The sequence below is a fragment of the Dipteris shenzhenensis genome, chromosome 22 (assembly GCF_047967505.1).
Source record: "Dipteris shenzhenensis isolate YYH24624 ecotype China chromosome 22, Dip_SZ_1.0, whole genome shotgun sequence".
In the NCBI taxonomy this organism is placed as follows: domain Eukaryota; kingdom Viridiplantae; phylum Streptophyta; class Polypodiopsida; order Gleicheniales; family Dipteridaceae; genus Dipteris; species Dipteris shenzhenensis.
In genome coordinates, this window is record NC_141617.1 from 989,472 (window position 1) to 1,003,574 (window position 14,103).

Genomic DNA, 14,103 nt, shown 5'->3' on the forward strand with positions numbered 1-14,103 from the left:
ACAAACTAGAGTAGATAAGGATAACTGTCATCTAGCTTTTATTCGTGGGCGGTGTACCAACCGCATCTCCAGCTCTAACAAGTCGGTGATGTAAATACACAATGGTCACCCTGGCATATCGCGAGTGGAGCTCGATATCTCAACACTCCCCCTCGAGCTCAATCCCAATTCCTGCACACCAAGCAGGTCTCTGAACTTGCGCAACTTCTCTGCGCCCAATGCTTTCGTGAATATGTCAGCTACCTGATCCTCTGTGCTGACATAAACTAGATCAATAAGACCTAGTAACACCTTCTCCCACAAATAGTGATAATGCACCTTAATGTGCTTTGTTCTAGCATGAAAGACTGGGTTCTTTGCCAAGTGTATGCTGCTCATGTTGTCACAATAAATGACAACTGGATCATTTGTAGACTGATGCATATCATAGAGTAGCTTATGCAACCAAGCTACCTCACATGCAGCCATTGCTGCACCCCTGTACTCAGCCTCTATTCTTGACAAGGCAACTGTAGGCTATTTCTTGCTGCTCCAAGTGACTGCAGCACTCCCAAAAGAGAACACATATCCACTGGTAGATCGTCTATCAGAAATACTACGAGCCCAATCAGCATCAGTGTATCCATGCAACTGTATCTGAACCCCAGCCTCATAAAATAGTCCATACTGCAATGTGGACTTCACATACCTGAGTATGCGTCTAGCCGCATCCAAATGCGGTTTCCTTGGAGCCTGCATAAACTGACTTACCAATCCAACAGCATAGCTTAGATCTGGCCTGGTAATAGTCATATAAATCAAACTTCCTACTATGCGTCTGTACATAGTAGGGTCTTCCAAAAGCTCACCTGCATCTGTGCTCAGCTTCACATTCTGCTCCAAAGGAACTGAAATAGGCTTACAGCCTGTCATCCCATAATTGGACAGCATGTCCAATCCATACTGCCTCTGCAAGAGCTATATCCCACTTGGTGATCTAATCACCTCTGAAGGAACATGTGGCAAGCTATCTCTATGAATGGAAAGGAAAGAATGCAAGACAATGGAAATAAAAATGAAATGGAAGTAGACAATAGTATTGAACCAAAATACTCACATGTAGATAGCTTGATGTTGACTGATATAACAAAACTAGAAAGTACAATGCCTTTATAGAATAGGCACACACACTCTAGGTGTCACATGTATATGGGATAAGTCCCATAGTGACACATGGCACTCTAGGATATAAAGTAGTCTAGTACTACTCTAGAACACTAGAAAACACTCACTTTGGCTTCATGTTCCAACACCCCCCCATGAAGGCAAGGTGAGAGATTACTAGAATGGAGCCAAGAACAAGACATGACATGATGAATCTACTAATCTGTACATCCCAAATAGCTCAGAGGCTCAAAAGAGAAGCATGGATACCTGACCCAACAAAACGGTCTAGGGAGTGCACCAACATCCTGGAACTCGGCCAGGCCTGATAACAAAATCCATCGATGCCAATAATAGGACTCCCATAGTACATCCCCCCCTGGCTTCATAACATGAAGTGGTAGGAAGCCACATACAAATAAAGTAAAAGAGAATAACATCATTTTAGGAGGACTATCCAAGGCTGAGAACCTTTATTGATTCAACACACATGATTTATTTGCATTCATTTTAGGGGGACTCCCAAGGCAGAGTACCTTTGACACACTCAAAAAACAAAGTCAAGATCATCCGGTGCATAGACCTCTTCATCAAGAGAGAGATCTTGGATGTGAGCAGTGAGAGCATGAATTGGAGTAGAGGTGTCTACATCGTCTTCGTCTTCATTGGATATAGTCCCAACCAAGTTGGCATGGTCTTTAGATTGTTGTTTGGCCATCTTCTGGAAGCAATGATCTTCGGTGTGACCAAGCTTTCCACAGTAAGTGCACTTGAAAGGTTTGATGTTACCTTTCCCTTTAGGAAACCTCCCTTTAGAAAATAGTGCATTGGCATCAAGAGTATCAATATGCCTTCTTTCATGATCAAGAAGCATAGCAACCATGTCATGGTAGCTCATGCTGGCCACTCTTAATGCTGGTATGATCTCCTGATACTTAGGAATTTCTTCAATGCTCGTGAGGAGCACCGCGACCTGGTCGTCATCCCCAACTAGGGCCTTCAACGCAGCAAGTTGGGTGATGAGAGATTCCATTTGATTCAGATGGGCGAGAAGAGAGTCCTCATGCTTCATCTGGAGTTTGAAGATCAGCTCCACGAATCATCTCCACGAATGTAGAGAAGAGCAGCAGCTTCAGGAAGAGTGGTGCCAGGCAGCTTCCAACAAATGACGGGCAACAGAACTTGTGGGCAAGCAGAAAAATTCGCGCAGGAAAAATTTCGTCACTTTCTTGCAGGAGCCATAACTTTTCACCAGAACCTTGGATTGCAAAGATGTGAAAACAAAAAATGAAGTTCTCAAAGTCCTCTACAACTTTGCTTCAGATTTCAGGTCAAAATTCAGCTTCTGTCCAAAGATAAGGCCATCAAAAAGTGGCGGACTGTTTCTAGCAAGGAGATGTAGCAAGAATGAAGACGTCATTGCTCAACGAACCACAGCGTGGGCAGCTTCTTCATGAACTCGGGCAGCTCCACATGAACTCAGGCAGCTTCTTCATGAACTCGGGAGATGATGAGGTTAAGGAAGGGGAGCACCTCTCTTGCACTTAGAGAAAGAGAGAGAGGGCGTGGCTTCCTTTTCCAGCCTCCCTCTCCTCAATCTCTAAGAGCAATGTGGCTCTGATACCACATGAAGGAACATGTGGCAAGCTATCTCTATGAATGGAAAGGAAAGAATGCAAGACAATGGAAATAAAAATGAAATGGAAGTAGACAATAGTATTGAACCAAAATACTCACATGTAGATAGCTTGATGTTGACTGATATAACAAAACTAGAAAGTACAATGCCTTTATAGAATAGGCACACACACTCTAGGTGTCACATGTATATGGGATAAGTCCCATAGTGACACATGGCATTCTAGGATATAAAGTAGTCTAGTACTACTCTAGAACACTAGAAAACACTCACTTTGGCTTCATGTTCCAACAACCTCAATGCCCAAGAAATAACGCAGCTCTCCCAAATCCTTCATCTCAAACTTCTACCTTAATAGCATTTTCACATGAAGGATATCTTCATCACTATCACCTGTGATGATCAAATCATCAACATAAATGACCAGCAGCATAATCCCTTTCTCTGTTTTTCTCACATAGAGTGAGAAATCTGCCTTGGAAATCTGAAAGCCAATAGTGACAAGATATTGTCCTATCTTGTCAGACCATGCTCTAGGTGCTTGCTTCAAGACATACAAGGCTTTCTTCAACCTGCAAACAAACTGAGGATGAGTAGCATGAACATAACCTGCTGGCTGCTCCATAAAGACCTCTTCTTGCAAATCACCATGCAAGAAGGCATTCTTTACATCCATCTGATGTAAAGACCATCCCTTTGATGCAGCCATAGCAATGGCTGCTCTTACGGTTGCCATCCTTGCAACCGGGCTGAAAGTTTCTTCATAATCAATGCCATATGTCTGTGCATACCCCTTGACAACTAATCTTGCCTTGTATCTATTCACAGAACCATCTGCATTGTGCTTGATCTTATAAACCCACTTACAGCCGATTGCATTCTTGTCTTTAGGCAAAGGCACCAATTCCCATGTAGCATTAGCATCCAAGGCATCCATTTCTTCATCCATGGCTTTCTCCCATTTTTCATTTCCCATGGCTTGCTCAAAAGAAGTGGGTTCTGGTTCCTGTATCACTTTGACCATATAGGCATAGTGAATGGCTGTAAATCCATCATATTTTAGCCTATCCACAGGATACCTGACCCTGGTAGACCTATGCAAAATAGGCTCACTTCTAGGTGCTCTCAAAACATCCCTGGTCTTCCTTACTCCAGGTGTAACAACAGAAGGAATACCCAACTCATCATCAATGCTCTGGTTCTGAGCCACTGGATTCACCATCCACACAAGAGTGACCTGCATTCACATCAAACATGGGCTGATCTACCTTCTCTTTTCCTTTTCGTGATACCTGCATACCACTCTCTACATTGCTTTGAGGAGATTCTCCTGATCTCAATCTGCCTGTCCATGGCGAAGTATGTGAACCACTGCTAGACGACACTATAGGTCCACTGATATTTTGTGATTGTTGCTGTGAATTCTGTGCAGCATTACCATTTTGTGCATCTACATCAATCATCACATTTACTGGTTTATACCAGCTGCTCATCTCATCAAAAACAACATCTCTGCTCACTGTAAACTTACGAGTAGAAGGGTTATAGCATCTATACCCTTTCTGCTGCAGAGAGTAACCAATAAAGACGCACTTCTCAGCTTTTGGATCCAACTTGGACCTCAACTCATCTGGCACATGGACATAGTCAATGCAACCAAAAATTTTCAAATGAGAAATATCTGGTTTCCTACCAATATACATCTCCTCTGGCATCATGCCATGTATTGCTGCAGTGGGAGTCCTGTTCATTATATAAACTACTGTAGCAACTGCTTCGGCCCAATAATAATCTGGTAGATCTTTTTCATTTAGCATAGCCCGAGATACCTCTCCAATATGCCTGTTTTTCCTTTCTGCAATTCCATTTTGCTGTGGGGTATGACTGCATGAATATTGCTGCTTTATACCATGCTCCTGCAAGAACCTTGCAAACTCATTTGAGAGGTACTCTCCCCCTCCATCTGACCTTAGGCATTTTATTTACAGGCCTGTTTCTTTTTCAACCATAGCTTTGAAAGCTTTGAAGTGCCCAAACACTTCACATTTCTTTTTCATAAAATACACCCAAAGTTTTCTGTTGAAGTCATCAATAAATGTGACAAAATAGTGATAGCCTCCAATAGATGCAGCTTTAGTAGTCCACACATCAGAGTGGATTCATTCCAATGGCTTTTTACTCTCTTGAACATGCCTAGGAAAAGGTTTCCTTTCCTGTTTCCCAAATTGACAGGCTTCACAAACCTTGTGCATTTCTGCAACCTTGAATTTAGGCAATCTTGCAACAATATTTTGGGCTTGCATTGATTTAAGTCGCTGCATATTAACATGACCAATGCGTTTGTGCCAGATATCAATATTTGCAACTACACCGGTCCCATGTGCAAACATTGCTGCACTCAATTTAGGCCTGTCTGCATCCAACGTAAACATCCTGCCCTTCTTCTTTCCTTTTGCTATCAAGCGACCGTTATTTTTCATATCGTCAACAAAGCATCCATGAGGATTAAATCTAACCTGCAAGCCCTGCTCAACCATTTGACCAACAGAAACTAGGTTCTTGGTGATGTTCGGGACATGAAATACATCGGACAGGTATTTCTTTTTCCCATCCTGCATAGACAAAGGAATTTTACCAATCTGCACAATAGGATGTGCAGTATCATCACCAATCTCCACAAATCCTGGCTTTTTCATTTTCCTTGCATCTTGCATCCATTCTGCATGACCTGTCATGTGGTTTGACGCACCTGAGTCAACATACCACACATCATTTTGTTCTTCTGCACTTGTCACAGAATTGGTCATATGCTGCACCATAAATAGATGCTCATTTCTGTCATCACCTTGCCTACTAGAAGATGCATAATTGCCTTGCTGCAATTTTCCATTCATAATGTCATTCTGGTTTTTATAGCAGTCCTTAGCCATATGACCCATTTTGCCACAGTAGTAGCATTCAACATTGCTGTTTGCATTTTGGCCTCTCTGCCATCCACCACAGCCTCTTTGGCTCCCCCTGCCTCTAGAGTTACCACGTCCTCCTGCATAGGACTGGTTTTCTTGCGTTTGCTGCATATTCTGATTTCTACCACGGCCTGCAGATCACGGCCTCCTCTACCTCTGCCTCTACCTCTGCCAGCATTTCAGTAGAAGACAGTTTCTTTTGAAGTTCCTCCTGAAGAAGATGCACCCCCATTTCTCTGCTCTTCAGAAATTAGAAGAGCAAACAACTCTTCAAAATCTGGAAATTTTTCACGGACGGCAATGGATGTCCGGAACTGCGCATAATCCTTTCCTAGACCATTCAAGGTCACAGAAACTAGATCATCATCTTCCACTGGCGACCCAATGGCAGCAAGTGCATCTGCAATTTTTTTCATCTTCATGTGGTAGTCGTTTATGCTCAAATTTTTTCTCTGCACATTGTGCAACTCCTGTTTGAGCTGCATTTTCCTGGCTTGCGTATTTGTGATGTACATTTTTGCCAAAGTATCCCATGCCTCCTTTGGCGTACTTGCATCCTGAATATGCACAATCATGGAGTCCGAAATACTGATAGAGAGCTAGTACATAACTTTCCTCGTTCTCTCATGCCATCCTTTGAATGCCTGCATTTCCTATTGATTGGGAACATTAGGAAGAACATGTTCTTCGTTATTTCCTGTAATGAACTCCCAATAGCCTTTTCCCATCAAGAAATTCTTCATTCTAAACTTCCATGCCTGGAAGTTGTTCTTGTCAAGCTTTTCAATGACAATCTGTGAAAGAGAATCAGATGCCATTACAGAACATTGCAAAATATTCTGTCACTGGAGAAAACACAGCTTTTGCCTCACACGGGCAGATCTGCAAAACTGACGAAAGTGGTATTTCACCACACAGTCACTTCCTAGTGACGATTTTGCATCAACAGGCAACAAGCATGAATCTGCAACTCCCAATATCTCTGCACACAGGCATACAATGCAATTTCTGTGGCAACTTTCCACCGACTAGCTGCGCAGTGGTCGCACAGCCAACACAGGGCCTTTTTCTGAGTGCCTGCGAAGAACTTCCGCCTTCAAAACGGGCCCCGAAATGGCCTCAAATCAGAAAAATAAAGTCACTGAGGGCTTTGCCCACGCCCGCAGCATATACTACACTCTCGCCACACCACGAAGGGCGTCTCAATCTGAGACAGTGCACTCTTGCACTTCTGGCTGTGCTACCTGCAGAGATTTGCTCCCAAACTCGAAATAGGAACGCAACACTAGTCCTCTTACCAGGACACCACAAACTTGGCTTGCTTTCTTGAGCTCCTTACCACGAACAAGGCTCTGATACCATGTGAAGATAGTGGGAGAGAGGGAAGGAGTCTCACTTGCGGCTTTCTCACATGCACAATGGGGGAATACACACAGAGGTGGAGGCTGAAAACAGTTTTCCTCTTCTTAGTTGTGAAAGCCAAAAGAACTCTAGTACAAAGAAATAGAAGAGCCCTATATGCGGGTCTCAAACCAAACTCAACTAACTAAGGTGGCATACTAACTGAGCCACAAACTAGAGTAGGTAAGGATAGCTATCATCCAGCTATTATTCGTGGGCGGTGTACCAACCGCATCTCCAGCTAACAAGTCGGTGACGTAAATACACAACAGTCACCGTGGCATATCGCGAGTGGAGCTCGATATCTCAACACCGTTTACACTTCTTTCTGGGAGCACTTTCTTACATAAGGAAATGGCTAGTGGGATCAAGCCATGAGATATTTTCTTTATTCACATCACTCACCATTTCTTTATGCAAGAAAATGCTATAAAGTGCATTTCTTGTGTGTCAAGTACTGAGGACAAGTGAAACCCAGCTTTGATAACAACGTGTGGGTGATCTTCTCCTTATAAACTCAAAAAATTCCATTCTAGGCCGTCTTCTTAGGCTCATGGCCATTTTTTTGGCTTCGAAAATTGACGTTGACAAGCAATGCATGTAGATTAGACTTCTACAATAGAAGCAACGATAATTCGAGAGACAAAATTTTTTTCAATTGCCCCTTCATGTTGACGATGTGGAATTATGCTCATTCTTGACAAAGGCCTCTTACCACCTCTTGAGCTTCATATGAAGGGCCTCAGGTTGTTGGCCTCTAACAAATAACATTAAGGGCTATTGGTCATGAATTATGCTCCTCCCACCATTGGCAAAACCAGATAGTGCTATTACATAATTTTCACCATTGATAAAGCTTGCTTTGCCTTCTCTACCAAGGTAACAATTCTTATCTTTCCATTCCCTATGCCCATGATAGTTAAGACGGTGTTAGGATTGACACTTTCTCCTCTAATAGCATTCTCACTATTGGCAATTAGTTGTGAGAGGGGAAGCTAACTCCCTTGGAACTTAGCCTGTAGGAGAAGGGTAATTTTTTACTAGGATACGAGGGAGACTTTAATAACTACACATTCAACCATAGACATTTGTAATAGAATCAATTATTTCTTTTGGCAATCTACCCTCAACCTTGACAAGGGTGATTTTTTACTAGGATACGAGGGAGACTTTAATAACTACTCATTCAACCATAGACATTTATAATAAAATCAATTTTTTCTTTGGAAATTTACCCTCAACCTTGACAATACTTCTTAGGGCATCTTATCATGATTTCAAGCTCATTTGAGGCTTCTAGTTTCGTGACATGTTCCTTATTGCATGAAACGAATGCTACCATACAATGGAACTAGGATGGAAAGACTCACTTCTCCCCCATTTTCATTGTAGCCATACTTTGACTTTATACAGGTCTAGAGGCCTCCATTTAATCAACATGTCACTTCACCCACTTTTACATTTTAAAGCAGTTAATTGAGAATGGGTTTTGGGTGGCAACTATGGTGGCATGCTACTCCTATCCTAAAAGATTCCATGTGCAAGGACTATTTGTGAAGGAAGAGCTCATGATATTAATTAAAACCTTAACTTTTAAGATAGATCTAGGATGCCAACCTTAAAATAATGCTATACCATTAGATGAATCATTGACATGCAGTATGGATGGTCATGGTCAAACAAATAATTGCATTGAGTTATTTTAAAAGGTGCAACTTTTAGAACTAGTTTTCCAACATTGAACTAGATTAGTGCAAACCCCATTTCCAATTGAGGTCTTCAACAAAACCAAGAAGCCATTGGATTACCCTACCATTAGGCTTCAATACAATTGGGGAATGTTGTTTGAAACCACCACCATCAGTCTCCTCTCCCTAGGAATTGTCCAGAATCCCCATCAGATGCTTTCAGCTAGGTTGGCATCCCCATGCAACCTTCCCCTTCCACCGGATCTTCCATACCATTGCTAGACTAGCTATCAAATTAGAATCTAATACCTCCAGCCCTGACTCTAGGCCCTCTCTCCATAAATCATTTCACCACCTCAACCCATGATATCAATAATTTTGCCTCCTAGGGTATAATACATACATTCCACAAAAGGAGTGCTCAACTTCCTATCAATGTCTTAAATAATCCGTATAAGCCTCTAAGTTTCTCCTTCATCTACTCCTTGACCATTCAAAGTGTTGTCTCATGGTATCCCCGAGGCAGCCCACCCATTACAACCTAGAAGGGCAAAGCTCTTCTGTGATAATGTTAGTGTGACAACATTTGCTTCCCACTTGGTATGGCCACTCCTTGGATGTGACCCTCTTCGACTAAACAACATAGTTGCAATGGCAAACAATAGACGAGCCATAGGGAAACTAAATGTGACACATTTGAGAACAAGGAAGCAATCATCCTAATGAACCCTGCTCTAAATCCCAACTTCTCCAACACTTCAAGAACTATAGAGACGTTCAATATTTTTTTAGAAAGCCACACTGCTCCCTATCCACAACCTATGCACAAACTCTAATTCTTAGGGCTAAGGCATTAGCCACTATTTTGTAAGAGGTGTTCATCATGCTTTGTTGCTTTGGAAACTATTCACATCTTCAAAGAGGCCCCCTTTCTTTCCTGACTATAGTATCTCAACCTAAATTCAACAAAAAACTCCTTCATGTCTCGCTAACATATCCCTCTAAGCATTTGAGCCCCTAGCTTGCAAGCCTTGTAACACTGATGATGACATCCTTCAAATCCTCATCTAGCACACTAGGCATACCAACCAGCCCATGAGTTTGCCACCATCTAGCTCTATGATGAATGGTGGTTTTAAGGGAGTTTTGTGAGTGGATTCTTTCATTAGTGGTCTTTCTTACAAGTGGGTTATGGATTGAGGTTGGAGCTTTGTCTTGAGAGTCAATCTTATGCATGTGTATTGTGACCTCTAGTGGTAGGTACTCCGAGGTGCAGGCAAAGTGCCTACATGACCTCCCTAGTGGTAGGTACTCCAAGATGAGGAGATTGAGGATCTTTCAATGTCTGAAGGGCTACAAAAAAGATAGGGAGGGTGCAGAGTGGGAAGCTCCATCAAAGAAGGTGCATGCAGACAAAGAGGACCTCCCTGATGCATACCATCAGAAGAGTGTGCTTGAAGAAAAGTTTCAAGAAAAGGTTCCACTATCCAAGACTAATAGATCTATGTCAAAGCACATCAAAGATGCAACCCATAGTGCTTGTCAAGGTAAGGAGAACCACTTCCATTTCCTTTGAGATGCCTACAAAGCATTGGCCAGTTAAGGATATTTGGGATTCAGACATGGACAACAAGATCCATTATTTTTCAATCTTTTCATATAATTTATGAGATAGCTATAGTCCTACAAAGCAAGAGGTCTGGCTTCTATTCTTAGGGTGGTGGATCCAGATGTTTTACTACTTAAAGAGTTCAAGTGCAAAGAGAACGATTGATTTTGGTTTCTTCTTCAATAGTTTGGGTTTCAAGGGCTTATTAATTGCCCCGTTAGGGGAAGAAGGGCTTTGCTGTTCTAGCTAAATCTTCCTTTGTGGCTCAAGAACTCTTTCTAGATTGGAAGGGGTGGCTTATAGATACATCCTTGTCTAGTGTTGGGAGTGTATTTTGAATTATTAGTTTGTATGTTCCTAATCTTTCTACTGAAAGGAGTGAATGCTTGGATCATTTGAATTCTAAGTTGCCTGGGGACTATTGGTTCCTCATAAAGGACTAGAATTTTATGAAGTTGGGGGAGGACATATCTCATCTTGGTGGTTTGGTTTCGTCCTTAGAGTTAGAGGCATGGGAAGATCTTTGTTTGTCTCATGGCCTCATTGATTGTGTGGAGCTAGATCATTTAGATTGAGTGATTTTTCTTGGTCTAATAAGATTCTTGGTGTAGATTTTCATGCAAGAAGGTTGGATAGAATGTATATGTCAAGGGTGGATGGTTTCTCCCTTTAGGGGTTAGTATATCATTTGGTCTAGCCTCTCTGAGCATCTTCCTTTGATGTGGTCTTTTAGTTTGCTCTGGTCTTTTAGTTTGACGATGGTGGTTGGGTGGTCCCTTGATATTCCCCTTAAATTATTTCTCCTCAACTAAGTTTTGGAGGCACATCCCAAATACTTGGAGTATAGCCAAAGAGGGACTTTTAGATCCTTGCGAGAGATGGTATGCACTAGTCCATGCTATGGTAAAAGAAGCTAAATCATGGGCTAAGGAGGATTGAGAGGGGAAAGCCATACTTGATGCTTTGCAGCATATTTGGATGGCTCTAAAGACTGCTTTGGACATGAGCCCACATGACTTCTATGCATCTAACCTTTTGTTGGAAGTGGAAACCACCAATTGGAAGGATGCCATCAAAGAATTGTTACATCACCTATACAAGCCATGGTCTCAAAATCCCAAAGGGCTATGTTAGCCAAACAGTTTATTGCTGAGGAATTATTTGATGCCTCAGGTCATGAAGAAGGATGGTCAATAGGCCCGAATGGGCTAACCTCATAGTTCTTTGTTGAATTTTGGGATCTATTGTCTGGGAGGTGACCTAGTTGAGATGCTGAATATCGTAGAGGGGGCCTCTCTGAAGATGTGAACTCAAGGTTGGTAAAACTTTTTCCAAAGTGGCAAAACAAGTTGTAGGTTGCAAGTTGGGGATTGGAGGCCCATATCCATGCTGAACACCTATTACAAAATAATGGCTAAAGCTTTAGCCCTAAGATTTAGAGAAGTTTGTGCATAAATTGGAGAAGTGTGGCTTTGTAAAAGCTCATGATATTTTTGAAAATATAATGAATGTGTCTATAGTTCTTGACTATGCATGTGCATCTGGTCAAGATTGCTTGCTCTTTGGATTGGTTGATCTGAATAAAGCATATGATAGGGTCCATTGGGACTTTATTCTTGAAGTGGTAGAGAAGTTGAGATTCGAGGCAAGGTTGATTATGATGATTGCAACCTTATTCCCGAATGCATCTACCATTCTGTGTTTAAATGGAGTAGTAGAAAGGTTTGATTTGCACATATCCATTTAGCAGGGTTGCCCTGTGCTGCTATGTTATTTGCAATTGCAATTGTGCCGCTTATTTAGATGCTCAAGAGGGAAATGGAAGAGGGCCATATCCATGGAGTGGCCCTACCAAGTGGGAACCAAACATGCTCACAAGTATTTGCAGATGTTTTCTCTCAAATCTATAAGTCTAGTGTTCAATCATATTTGATGCATGTAGTCTCTCAGTATTGTGCAGTCTCTAGATATGTATGCAACTTGCAAAAGAGCTTTGCCCTTAGATCAATCTTTGAGCCCTTGGGCATAAGAGTTGGGATTGTAATGGATCAGGCATGGGGAAGTCTTCAAGTATTTGGCTTCCCCAATGGGCATCTGGGGTTATCGTGAGACAACATTTTGAATGGTTCAAGGAGGGGTCAAGGCAAAACTTAGAGGTTGGCACAGACTACCCTATACATGGGTGTTGGTGATTAAACACAATCTGTCATCCTATTAACATCCACCGAGTATAGTTGCCAAATGAAGGGTAATGAGTGCTTAGAGGTAATTAGAGGTGAATAGGCTTCATGATCTATGTCAACAGACAAGCTCAGGGGTTTTGATCCCCAAATACCCCAAGGCCAATGATTGCAAGCAACGTGCACATGGAAAGAGTAAAACACAAACTCAGGGAGTGTGATCCCCAAATATTCCAAGGCAAAACCTTCTAGGCAATGTGCACAGGTTGTATGTTTCAGCTGCAAGTTGTTGTTAAGTGTCTCACAGAAGTTAAGCCTTGCCACTCTAGGTTTTGAGCCTCGTTCATGGGCTTCGAACCCCAAATGACTTAAGGCGTGAGGGCGCTCAGGGAGTTTGAGCCCCAAATCGCCTAAGCCTTGGAGGCGTGAGACTAACACAAGCACTATTTAGGAGTCGGAACACCTCCTAATGCCAGGCTTGTTCCAAGAACTCTAATACGGTTAACACAATCGCTATTTTTTCTAGTAGGGAGAGATCGAAAGAATAGCAATATGCCTTAGCACCCTACGAGCCCAAGAGCCTTTAGTTGTTGTAAAGAGAGGGAGAGTGCTAAAAGGAAAAGGGTTGGCTCTCCCTTCAAAAGGTTGTGGGAGCCCCTTATTCTTGCTAGGGTTTGGGGGCAAGTGGCCCCCCTGGTGGGGGTTTTGGGACGAGAGCCCCCGAGGCGATGGTATAAGGAAAATTCCTTGAATGTTCCATGGACGACTAGTTGATTCCACTGACTAGGTTGATTGGTCAGCTTCACCAACTAGGTTGACTGGTCAGTTCCACCAACTACATTGATCTAACTACCGCCCTCATAGCTATAAAGAGGTGACCTCCCCAGTCCATTGTACCAAATCTTCCAGCAGAGATCTTCCAGCTAGTAGCTCTTCACCTAGTATCTATCTAGATCGCCATCTAAGCTCCACTGTGGGAGCGCACGGTTGGACGGAGCCATCCTCTGTACTACATCAGTATTGAAGGAAAATTTTATTCATCTCTAGTTTGTTGTATGTTCTCTATTCTTTGTTCAGTCTTTGTTCCACTGCACTATGTAATTTAACAAAGGTGACATGTATAAAAGGCCAAAGTATTAACTTTGGTCTTCATTGTTGTTTGCACAACTTTGAATATAAGTTCCCTCTTCTTTTCCAAGAGAGTGTTTTGGGTGTTCCCTGGTCTCCATTATAGTGGCCTTGTGTTGGCCACTCCATCCCCTTTCACTCTCCTCTTCCCTTCTCCCTCTTCCTCCCTTCTCCCCTCTCTTCTCCCCTCTCCCCCTTCCCTCTTTCTCTTGTGGAAACACATTGCAACAATCCAGAGGCTGCTTGAGTGATACTTGTGTATGGCTCATGCCTTGCATTTCTCTCACAAGGAGTAGCTTGGAGTGGAGGCTCCATCGGCATCTCTTCAACATCCCCATGACACGTGATT